Below are 13724 nucleotides of genomic sequence, written 5' to 3'. Positions count from 1 at the left end.
ATAAAACTTAACATCTGAACATTATTAGTTATTATTATTGTAAGGAGACCTTGGATTTTACACAAGAACAAAACTGTAGTGCTTCTCTGGCCCCCGGGTGCCCTTTCATTGGGAAAGCACGAGACTGGTGAAATGAGGGCTGGTTCAGCCCCTGTTCACACCCAGTGCCTGATGCCCTGTGCAACGCATGAATGTACAACACCTGAAAATGCTTACAGTGAATGTGAAAACAATGAGCAGACTAGAAAATCAATTTCAACATCTATTCTGGGCAATGTTGAAGTTTATAAGTATTTGTAACAGTGGCTAATATTTTGAGCAAAATCAGTAAAAACCCAAAATAGTACAACAGCTTTGCCTAATCTTAATTAATTTTCAAACTAATTTTATGAGGTAAGTTTATTGTCTCTCTTTTATAATGAGAAAACTCTAAATGAGACATTAGTTATAGTGACAAAAGATTGGAATCCAGACAATAATGATTGTAGAAGGCTTACCCATGATATAAACTACCAGCCTACAGTATATTATAGTATTATTTAATTCTTAAATAATGATATATTGTTTTAAAAACACTTGGAGTCAATAAAGTCAAAGAAAAAGATTAAAATCACCCATAATGTCATTACAATGAAAATGACTAAATATTTGGAGGATATATTTTCCAGGATTTTTGTATTGAATAATTTATATGTTATTTGTAACCAACTTTTTTAATTAACAACTTTTCCACTTAAATGACACTTCCATGACATAATTCATTAAATGCATATATTACTTTCTATAAACCATACTTTACCTAATACATCTCATATTGTTAACAGTATTTCCAATTTTATTTCTTTACTGTCATTTAAATACTTATCTGAACATCTTTATCACTAAAAGTTTAAAATCATGCTTAATTATTTCCCTAACATTTTAAATATTTTTTCACAACTTGCTAAATTGCTCTTTAAAAAGGTATACCAATTTAGACTCACTAGTAATCTCTTTATATAAAAAACTAATATTCAAATAGACCGAACGGCAGAACAACCAAACAACCAAACAAGCAGTCGCTATGATGTGCGCTAACCACCAGGGGGTGTGTGCGGAACATGGCAGGCATCAGCCATGGTGGGATAGTGGAGCAGGTGAGTGGGGGTGCGAGACCAAGGCGGGGTGCCGTTCACTGTCATCGGGGCAAGCCTCTGGTGGTTACTGAAAATTCTTTCCTCCTGTGTGACATGGTCCCACTGGGTGCTCACACCTGCTGCCAGCACCGGCCCCACTTGCACCCGCTGCCAGCACCAGCCCTGCTCGCACCCGCTGCCAGCACCAGTTCCAATCACTTGGCACTGTCAGTGGGTGCGAGCGACGGCTGCTGGCCCCGATTGCCCCTGAGGGCTTCTTCACCTCCCCCTGCTCCTGAGGAGCGATTGGGGTAGCATCCGCTGCTTGCACCCGCTGACGGCACCAGCCCTGCTTGTACCCACTGCTTGCACCAACCCCAATTGATCAGCGCTGTCAGTGGGTGCAAGCAGGGCTGGCACCGTCAGTGCATGGGAGAAGCGGCAGTGGGAGTGGGGCTGCCGGCAGACAAGGGACTAGGGGCCATGGTGGGAGGGGCTGGATGGGGGCATGGAGGATGGGCTGAGACCTACCCTTATGCTGACCACAGCCTCATGACCCACAGTTCCTTTCAAGGTGCCTGAATTCCTGCACTGGGCTCCTAGTATGTAATAATATTCATTTATCTCCATACTATCCAACAATGTCATTTTAAAATAACAAAAAAGCTGCCAATTGATAACATAAATGTAGTATTTTAATTTTAGTTCTTCAATAAGTAATTTAGAACATTTTAAAATGTTTATTGGTCTTTTGTATTTTGGTGAACAGATTGGCAATAGTTTCCCCATTTATCAAGGTATTTGCTAACATACAATAATATCTTCTCATATTCACTAATGTCATTACTTTTCCATGTGTATTAAACCTATCTTTCTCATTTCATTATTTGTCCTTAAGTTTGGTTGAGATGGCGCTACAATATGTAAATCTGTATATGCCATGGTTAAATATCCCGATCCATCATTTTATGGTTTATAGAGCTGTGCTTTTCATGCTTAGAAGGCATTTCCAAAAAAAGATTCACCTGTTTTCTAAGGCTTTATAGTGTTATTTCTATATTTAAAACATTAGTCCATGTGAAAATTATTTTGCATGCCATGAAGCAGATATTTAATTTTAACCTGTAAGTCATAAATCATTTGACCCACATTGTTCACTGAATTACCTATCCTTTGCCCACCAACTGGAGATAACACTTCTATCAATTACATAATATAAACTTAATTATATTTTTTAATACTAAATATACCCAGTGACCGTTACAGCGGAATGACCAGAATGACCAGTCGCTATTATGCACACTGATCACCAGGGGCAGACTCTCAACACAGGAGCTTCCCCCTGGTGGTCAGTGTGCTCCTACAGCAGGAGTGCCACTCAGCCAGAAGCAGGGCTCACGGCTAGCGAGCGCAGCAGCAGTGGCGGGAGCCTCTCCTGCCTCCGGGGGGTGGGCCTAAGCCATCAGTCAGACATCCCCTGAGGGCTCGTGGATTGTGAGAGGGCGCAGGCCGGGGCTGAGGGACCCTCCCCCTGAGTGTACGAATTTTGTGTACCAGGCCTCTAGTATATATATAAAAGGCTAAGTGTCCATCCATCCAACTGGTAGCTATGGCATGCACTGACCACCAGGGGGAAGATACTCAACGCAGGAGCTGCCATGACACACAGTGGCCATTTAAAAATAAAGGGCACCACAGACCTGTTTCCGACAAACCAACACTCAACTTCTCCTAAGTGGGACACAGGCCCTGCCACCACCCCGGAGCAACACCCCACCAAATCGCAGCCAACGCTGCCAAGACTCCATTGTTCAAAATACTTCCCAGCACAGCCTGGAAACAGCCGCTGTGGGCTCCGGGTAATGACTTCACGTAGCAACTCCTGGCTTCCTCTCTCTAGAAACTAGCCTCCTTGGAGTTTCTTCAGCCCAGGAACATGACTTGCTTTATAGCCAGGTGAAAACATTTCACACTTTAACCAAATGTTTGTGAAGCATTTTAACATGCCTCATCTCATTTGATCCTCACAGAAGTCCTAGGTAGGTAGATAGAAGACTCGGTAGAATCATCTTTCCTTTTCATTAGCTGGAAAATGGAGATTTAGAAAGCTTAGAAACTTGACCCGACTGAAAAGAAGTAAGAAATGGTGGAGCTTGAAAATGACTTCAGGTTTTCTCACTGCACAAAATATAGTCAAACACTGCTGCAGTTAAATATTTTACCCTTTGTTCTCCCTGCGTGATCTACAATAATAATCTGCTTCATGTTGATATTTACTGCTGTGTTGCTGACAATTACCTGAAAGAGAAGTTGGGGTGCTTCACTGGGCTTGCAAAAGTTTAGCTAAATCAGAAAGCAGGTCTAATCAAGCAAGTTTATTCTATATCTATAAAAGGCTAAGTTGACTTGCGCATGTGCGATACAGCTCTCTCTGGTGCCAATAGCACATGGTTTCAATCTGTCATTGCTGATCATGAGTTTGGTTGACATTTCTATTATAGAGAAAGAGTGAATAACAATATTAAAATACTTCTTTTAATTAATTTCCTTTTAATGTGCATGAATCCATGCACCAGGACACTAGTATTATTATATAAATGATGTCATATATATTTTAGTCTGATTCTGATTTTTCTGGCATTTCCTTTTAATGACCTACATAGATAATTTTTACTGATTATCAGAAAAGCCACCTTATATTGATTCTCTCTAAAAATGATAATGGCTTATTTTGAAAAAAATATAAATTATTAATTAAAAATTGTAAAATAATGAAAAATGTTGAAAATAGAAGACTCACTTACTAATGTCTAACTTGTAGAATCTGAAAAATGACTTTAATATTGGGATTTTTTTTTTTTTAGTATTTGATTAAATTAAAGCAACAACAACAACAAAAAAAAAAAACAGATGATAGCCAAGCCTATTACTTGGATGATCATATTGAAAGTACTTTTTAAAAAGTGCTTAGAGTGGTCACATAATGTAAAAGTTATTCTGGAGAGATGGTTTGGCATTACCTATGAAAGGATGTATGAAATACCTGAAAGGATTTACTAGAGCCATTGTGCTATTGCTGCCTCTTATAACACATAGATTATTGGCAGCATTGAATAAAAACTAGACAAATGTGATCAGACTCACCTTGAGAAAATCAACCATGGAACTCAGAGTTTTGCACCCTTTTTAAAGTTGTAAGAATTTAGCCCTGGCCAGTTTGGCTCAGTGGATAGAGCATCAGCCTGCGGACCAAAGGGTCCCAGGTTTGATTCCGGTCAAGGGCATGTACCTCAGTTGCAGGCTCCTTCCTGATCTGGGCCCCAGTCAGGGCTCGTGCAGAAGGCAACCAGTCGAAGTGTTTCTCTCACATCGATGTTTCTCTCTGTCTTTCCCTCTCTCTTCGACTCTCCCTAAAAATCAGTGGAAAAATATCATTGGGTGAGGATTAACAAGCAGAAAATAATAATAATAAAAAAAATAAAGTTGTAAAATTTAATTGAAATCTAACATTCTGTGTGTTGTTGTTTTAATACAGAGTGGGGCAAAAGTAGGTTTACAGTGTGAGTACAGTAAACACAGTTTATTCTTGTATTATTTATTGTATTATTTCCCATATGAACAACTATAAACCTACTTTTGCCCCATCCTGCATATAAAACTTTCATAACAGAAGCATCTAGTCAAGTGATCGACTTGCTCCCTGAGCATTTCACTTTGTGTACCCAAGAATACACTCATACTTGGGACACCTTCCAGAAAATGCAGCTTCATAGTAAATGCCATTTGTTCATTAGAAATTGTCTCAGAGGGAAGGTGGGGTGGGTGGGAAGGATCAACCAAAGAACTTGTATGCATATATGCATAACCCATGGTCACTGACAATAGGGTAGTGAAGGCCTAGGGTGGGGGGGGAGGGGCAGGCTAGAAGGGGGAAACAGGGGGACATATGTAATACTTTCAACAGGAAAGATTTTTTTAAAAGAAATGATTTATTTCTCTTATTACCCATTTCAGTGGTGGAATGATATTATAAAATTTTATCTGGGTTAGACACAAGACTGTCAGAGTTGTTCCAGGCAAAAGACAAGTAAAGAGAATGGTCATCTTTCAAGGCTACTCCTATTTTGCAGCCACTTGAGAATATAACACCTACTGCCCCCTAAGTTTCTCCCACTTGCTAAGGTTGTGAGACAGACAGATTGTCAGCTAGTTTAGATTTCACAAGACAAGTCTGGAGTAAATAAGCTATTCTATTTAGCTTTGAAAAAAAATCTATTGGAAATGACAGAACGGTTGATGAATAGAGATTATTTTGAAGTGTGCTGCAGAAATTGGCCTTGGTATAGGGCCTTTTTAAAAGGACATTCTTCCTTTTTGTTGTTAGAATGGAGAAGATTGTGCAATTTTCCCATAACCACTTGTTTTTTCCTCCTTTGTTGTGGAGATAGAATTTTCACACTTATCTATTCCCAGCAAGGGAGAAAGAGCCCACTGGTCCTCAGGAAAAGGTATATTCTTTACTCTTTTCCTTATGGGAGGAAACTATGGTTCTATCACTGATTTAGGAAGCTGCCATTCAAAGTGTGGCAAATTGATCTCAGTAGAAGATTTAGTTCATAGTGTTCTGCACTAAGGAGAGTTTTACATTTCACTGATCACTTCAAGGAGAATAGTACTAATTCACCAAGACTCACAAACCTGCCCAACTAGATTTCTTTTCTTCAAGGATAGAATGTTGATAATCAAGCTAGCAATAACATTTTTGAAAAATGTATGTAATACTAGAGGCCCAATGCACAAAATTATTGCATGGGTAAGGTCTCTAGGCCTGGCTGGCAATCAGGGCTGATCTGTGGGGTGACTGGGGGTCCCCGCTGGCACCCGCCTTGGCTAGCTTGGGGCCTGCAGGCTGGGGGGCAGCTCCTGCATTGAGCACCTGCCTCCTGGTGGTCAGTGCACATCATAGTGACTGGTCGTTCCACCGGTCATTCTGCCATTCGGCTGATTTGCATATTAGACTTTTATTATATAGGATTGTTGTATACCAAGCCCCATTCTAAAACATTATACGTATTAACACATTTAATTTCAAAAATATTTATAAGGCAAGTACTATTAGTATTCCTGGTTTACAAAGAAACTGAATAAAGGTTAGGTAGTCTGCCCAAGGCCATACAGAGTGTAAAAAGTACAAACAGTATAGAATTCCTATCCTTATTAAAATATAGAATACTGTTCCTCTGTAGAGATTAAAGGTGGCTTCTAAAATTTCTCTCTCAACTGCTTCAATAATGCCTTAAAAACAGCATATACTATGACTATACTTATATAAAATACCCCCCAAAAGTAAATAGAGAGAGATAGGAATATATAGAGACAGAAAGTAGAGGAGTTGTCACCCAGGGCTGGGAATAGAATAGGGAGCAACTATAAATGGGCACAAGATTTCTTTCTAAGTGATAAAAATGTTCTAGAATTAGATTGTGATGATCATATAACTCTGTGAGTATACAGGTAAATTTTAGGGTATGCATGTCATATCTCAATAGAGGTGTTTTTTTATATGCTAAACTAGCACACTTTATCCTAACAACTCTACAAGAATAGGTGGCACAGTAGTTCTTCTCCAATGTTCCTGAAAAGTTTTATCATTGATAAAACAAAAGTTAGACAATTTCACACTTAATTGAGGTAAGGAGAGTTATGGGGAAGAAAGTATGACTCAAATTTAAGGATGCCCTTCTTACTAATTTACATTCTCTGGATTAATTAAACAATTGGGAAACATGTCAAAAAGAAAGTGTGTGGTGAATGCTTGCATGAAAGAAAATATCAATGCCATTTTATACAGCCTGTTTTAAGAAGCAGTAATAATGGATACTTTATCATTTCCTATTTCATAGAAATATTCTCCCATTTTCTACATAACATTTATAGCTGTTTTTGTGTTGCTTTAGATAATAGCAAATCAAAAGGCATCTTTTCTATGTTGTGGTCCTTACTGTAAATGTTAGTTCAAGTGGTCAGTTAATAATTAGTAAATCTAGAAATTTAAGAACAAGATACTTGAACCAAAGGACCATAATATTTAAAGGATAGCCATATGACCAACAAAATGATTTTAAAAGACATATAACAGCTCACAGCCAGTCGGCCTGGTGGTCAAATCCCTCTAGTATTAACTACAACAATCAAGGCTTAACTAGAACAAGACTGCGCACAAAGACCACAAGGGGGTGCACCAAGAAAGCATAAAAAATGCGGAGACAAAAAAACATGACAGAAATGGAGGATATAGAGCTAAAAAACGCAATTTTGAGGGCTTGCAATAAACTTCTGGAGAGCCTCACGAAAACTAATGAGACCCTCGATGCTATGATAAAGAAACAACTAGAAATTAAGCATACACGGTCGGAAATAAAGAATATTACACCCAATAGCAGACCAGAGGAGCCCAAGAATCAAGCCAAAGATTTGAAATGCGAAGAAGCAAAAAACACCCAACCGGAAAAGCAAAATGAAAAAAGAATCCGAAAATACGAAGATAGTGTAAGGAGCCTCTGGGACAGCTTCAAGCGTACAAACATCAGAATAATAGGGGTGCCAGAAGATGAGAGACAGCAAGATATTGAAAACCTATTTGAAGAAATAATGGCAGAAAACTTCCCCCACCTGGTGAAAGAAATGGACTTACAGGTCCAAGAAGCACAGAGAACCCCAAACAAAAGGAATCCAAAGAGGACCACACCAAGACACATCATAATTAAAATGCCAAGAGCAAAAGACAAAGAGAGAATCTTAAAAGCAGCAAGAGAAAGAGACTCAATTACCTACAAGGGAATACCCATACGACTGTCAGCTGATTTCTCAACAGAAACTTTGCAGGCCAGAAGGGAATGGCAAGAAATATTCAAAGTGATGAATACCAAGAACCTACAACCAAGATTACTTTATCCAGCAAAGCTATCATTCAGAATTGAAGGTCAGATAAAGAGCTTCACAGATAAGGAAAAGCTAAAGGAGTTCATCACCACTAAACCAGTATTATACGAAATGCTGAAAGGTATCCTTTAAGAAGAGGAAGAAGAAAAAGGTAAAGATACAAATTGTGAACAACAAACATGCATCTATCAACAAGTGAATCTAAGAACCAAGTGAATAAATAATCTGATGTACAGAATGAACTGGTGATTATAATGAATCAGGGACATAGAAAGGGAATGGACTGACTATTCTTGGGGGGGAAAGGGGAATGGGAGATGCGGGAAGAAACTGGACAAAAATCGTGCACCTATGGATGAGGACAGTGGGTGGGGAGTGAGGGCGGAGGGTGGGGTGGGAACTGGGAGGGGGGGGGAAGAGGAACAAATGTAATCTGAACAATAAAGATTTAATAAAAAAAATATATTAAAAAAAAGACATATAACAATTGTTCCTTAACAAGTTTCTTATGATATCATAGGGTCGAAAGTTTCCTTTTTAGCATTTTGTGACCCCAGCATCACAATTTCAAGGAGGTGAAGTATCTTACTTTTCCAGGTGATCTAATTACCTGGCTCTCTGATTTACTGTACGCAACCAGTACAGCCAGTAATTTGCTTCTTATAGGAGTTTAGACCAATGTTACCTCTTCTAGGAAGACTTTCATTTTATTCTCTGGCTAATTTAACCATCTTATTAAGGAAGGAGAAATCCAACACAATGTGCATCCCCAGAAAATTTAATATTACATAATTTTAATCAATTTTGCCAACTCCCATTTTCCATCGGCATATTCTTTAATGATCTCCTTACTCTCAAGTAGGTTAATATCTAAGGCATCTAGGTAGATGAGACATTATCTTATATTAATGTTGTTTTTCCAGAATATTTACAACCTACTTCAGTAAAACATTCTAGGATTAAAAATGTTCATGCTTATCTACAACTAAATTAGTCCTGCCTGAAGAAAGTTCAAAGAAGATGGTACAGGAGTGTTAAAAGATTGGAGGATGGTAGGTGAATAACACAGCAGATATTAAAATGCAAATCACTAATATTTACGTAGACATAAAGGCAAAAAACTATAACTTCATCTAAACACAGTATAGCTAGGATCATAGTTCTGAGATCTATAATATCTCCAATTTGCTTCATGCTCCACTAATGGGTTTTGTCATTTCGGAAATATTACTTGTTTTTGCTGTGTCTCAGTTCCTCGTCTTTAAAATGGAACTAAAAAGAGAACTGATGCCAATAGATATTTGTGAACATTTGATGGGCAAATACATATAAAGCATTTAAAATACTAGCTGGTCCAATTGTTAGCTATTATTATCTTGTGGTTTATTGATTCTCAATCCAGGAAGGGAGGTGCACATTTTAATCATGAGGCAAGGTTTGCATAAATTTCACCCCCCCCCCAAGCACTGTGCTATGTGATGAGGATTCTCAAAGATTTTTAAGGAGGGAAGTGACATGATAGAGATTTATAAAAATCTCCCTAGGGGTCTATGGAAAGATATAAATCAGGATGTCTCTTGCAGACATTCAGATAGCGTTCTAAAAGAAAAGGAGTAGAGAATAGAAAATAGACATATTATCAAAGTAAAAAGGACAGAGTTCAGTCACCTGGTGAGTGTAGGACAATACCCCTGTTTTTGCATTAAGAACCAAATGGATGGATCGACCATTGTCCAGGAAGGAATAAGAGATAGAGGAGAATATATATAACACTTGTCTTCTTCATAACTAGTAAACTAGAAAACATGTACTCAGAAGTATACTTATTAGGAGTAGCTGCAAAGCAAACTCAACAAGAGGGACCATTGCTTCTGTCTCTCTAAAAAAAAAGAGTGCATATTTACTTTTCAGAACCCCAAATCTACCAGTTACTCCCCTTGTTCAAGATCGGAGGTATCTGTTCCTGTGCCTCTCATCAACATCAAAACCCTAACATCCATAATTCTACTAAAAATAGACTCTAACAAATGCTGGTACACAGTGTTTTAATCATTTGGCTACAAAATAATGGCTCTGAGTCAGTATTCTCAGTGGCCCTTTAAAAACTGAAATTCAAAAGACAGCACATTTTGGAGGATGACACTGGAAATGTATATTTAGCCTGCATGCTCAGACCCACTTTGCCCATGACAGCAGGCTTTGATGAAGACATTATCCTGCACAAACCAAACAATCAGTCCTCTCCCAATGGAAGAATAGTTTTTATGGGATGAGAGAGGAATCACAAGTGAGTCCAGCAGAGATGGGGAAGAAGTAGGTCATTTCAGGGCTTGAGGTTGGGAAAGGAATCAAGAAATAGTGTATTTTTACGTGTCACATGTCATCCTACAATTCACAAGATCAATTCATATAGCAGGGTAGCAAGATCTAAAATTTCAAGAAGTCCAGAGGGCACAGGTACCTAGAAATTGTACATGCTCCTTGGAGGAAATTGATGTGATGTGGTACATTGATGGAAGAGCCAACAAGGTTTTTATTTTAATGATAGAACCGAATTCTGACATTAAGCACAGCGGGTAGGAAATGGATCTAGCACAGATGTCAAAAGTTACCATTGGCTTTTGTGATAAGCATTATTTTTCCTTAAGCCCAGGCCAGTGGCCTATGTAGGTCATTGATGTTGAGCAGGAAAAACAAACATCATAAGCGTGGGTGTCTTTTTGAGAAAAATTTGAAATAAGTTACTGATATTCAAAGATTATTTTAACAAAACTTTCATTATCAAATAAGAAAAATAGAGATGCCATGTTTTCCAATGATCGCAGTTCACTGAATAACAAGGAAAATATAGAAAATAAGTAGCTGCAATAAGAACAAGCTAAAACAAAACAAACAAATAAATGGACAGCAGAATACTAGCTATCATCAGACATAAGCCAAAACTTGGATAGATAAGAGTATAGCCATGGTGTTCTGCTAATTCTTGTTCATCACACAATTTGAATAATTTTTTCTTCTGATTGTTTTTCCAGAAATGGATTTTTTCTCTCTCATATTCCAGCTCTCCATACAAGAAGGGTTAGAGCAATTTTATAACTGATTTTTCAGCAAGTTTCTTATGGTATTCTTTTCTCATCTTAGTCACTGAGATCTCATATGGAACACAGAATGGCAAATTTTCTGTCATTTATCATTGTTTCAAAAGAGGAAACCATCAAAGTTGAAGTTCTGCCTTTTAATCAAAATGATATTCAGTCACAGAAAAGCCATGCATCATTTCCCTTTTTAACAAACACAATTTTGACTACTAGTGAAAGCATTACCTACAAGGTGTACTTCAAAGCACACCAAAAAAGGCCTTTTATCTGCAATCTTCCAAATCTCCAGTAAAACACTGAGACATTTTAAAATTAGATGTTGTGTACTTTCAGGCCTTGGAGGGGCTTTTACTTTAAATGCAATCTGTTTAATATAAATAACCTTGGGAAAGGCAGTGTAGTAAGGCAGTTAATTTTCATATTTTTTCATAAGTCACTGAATTTACTCCTTCAAATAAATCACATATAGAAACCCAATGTATAAATAAAGTGGAGCAAATGAAATTGAATCTTGTCCATATTCTCTCCTTGCCTCTCAACCCAAATCCATGTGGCCCCTGCAGCAACTTTATGAAATCTCAGTGATTCCTGAAAGCAAATTTGAAAACTATTAAATGAAGAAGGTAGACAAGGTCAAGGTCACATTATGAGGATTGGTTACTTTTTGTAGATATGGATACACATGATCCCATCATAAGTAACTTCATTTAGCAATGAATAGAGCTTTTTTTATATTCCAGATATTATGCCAATTAATGGATATGCAATGATAAAACACACATTTTCTGTTTTTAGGAACTCATGATCTCTTGAAGTAGTGAAATAAGAATGCCAGTAATTACAAATAAGTTTTAAAAATTAACTACCATAGACTTTCACTTCAATCAAGATTGAGATACAAGGATCAGAATTAGTGTACCAAGAAAAAAATGTAGATAGAACATATGAAAAAGTAGTTTTCAAGACTTTGGATATCAGGCATTAAAGCAGTGATTCCCGATAGAGCTGAAATTAAAAGATGAGCTTCAGTTTACTGTCTGGCTAGAATTTCCTGGCTTCAAGACAGGACGGTGGGGTGTATGCACAATAAGTTGGGGAGTAAGGAGAGGCAAAATTGGCTAGAATTTCAGGGCAGAATACCCAGGAAAAGAAAGCCACACAGAAAAAAGAGCTCTGAAGATCTGCAGAAGATTGCCTTCTACTTAAATGTGTATTGATCCATGAGAAGAAACTGCCAAAGGCCAAAGAGAAACCACCTAGAAGGGTTAGAAGAAACTATAACCAAACCTCAAATAAAACCAGGAACAGTATCTGTTTCCAGCAACCAGAGTAAAATATCCCATAATTCCTGAGACATCAGGTTGAGATCTCAGAAGAATTTTGCTTCAATTGTAGAGACAAAGTGCCACTCTGGTGCCAACAAACAAAGCCTGAGATCAACTACTGAAAAGATTAAACTATCCCACTGGTAAATTAAACCTATCCAAGAACAAAACTCAAAAATATTTTTAGGATATATTCAACACTCCCAAAATTTTAAATTGAAAAAATCTGATATTGTTCACAATTTATCAGGCATGAAAATAAGCAGTAAATACAATATATAATGAAAATAAAATAGAAACGAACCTAGAAAAAACATAGATAATAAAATGATTAACCAAGATCATTAAAACAATGTAATTAAAACTTATATGTTCAAGCAACTAGTGTAAAAATTGATCATATAAATCAGACAAATGGAAGATATTTAAAAAAAAAATACTGAAATCAGCCTGGCCATGGTGGCTCAGTGGTTGAGTGTCGACCTATGAACCAGGAGGGCATGGTTCGATTCCCAGTTAGGGCACATGCCCGGGTTTTGGGCTCAATCTCCAGTGGCAGAAGATCAATGATTCTTTCTTATCATCAATGTTTCTATCTCTCTCTCCTTCTCCCTTCCTCTCAGAAATCAATAAAAAATATATTTTAAAAAATACCGAAACAAAACTTGTAGAAATGTATGAGATACACAAAATATATTAGGTATGAGCAACATTAGATTAGACATTGAAAAAAAAAAGATTAGCAAAGTTGAGAACATATCAATAGTAATTATCTCACATGAAAAACAAAGGGAAAAAAACTAGAAAAAATAAAGTGAGCATCAGTGAGATTTGGGGCAAATCCAACAGATCAAATGTATGCATAATTAGAGTCAATGAGAACAGAAAAGAGAGTAGAGAAAAAGGATAATATGTTTGAAGAAATAATGGTCAACATTTTTTTCATATTTAAAGAATATTATAAAACTACAAATACAGGAGGCCCAATGAACTCCAAATTCAAGAAGCATAAATAAAATAAAATAAATCACCAACATACATCATAATCAAATTTCTTAACACCAGTGATAAAGAGAAAGCCTTAAAAGCAGCCAGAGGAAAAAAAGATGATTGTGTACAGCATAGTTAAAATTAAAAAGACAGCAGATTTTTTTGTTGGAAACAATTTAAGCAAATAGAGAATAATCTTTAGAGAATTAAAATAAAATAAAAAAGAAACCAACCAAAACAAGCAAACAAAAACT

Source organism: Myotis brandtii, unplaced genomic scaffold, assembly GCF_000412655.1.
Source record: "Myotis brandtii unplaced genomic scaffold, ASM41265v1 scaffold159, whole genome shotgun sequence".
Taxonomy (NCBI): Eukaryota; Metazoa; Chordata; class Mammalia; order Chiroptera; family Vespertilionidae; genus Myotis; species Myotis brandtii.
This window is presented reverse-complemented; position numbering follows the sequence as displayed.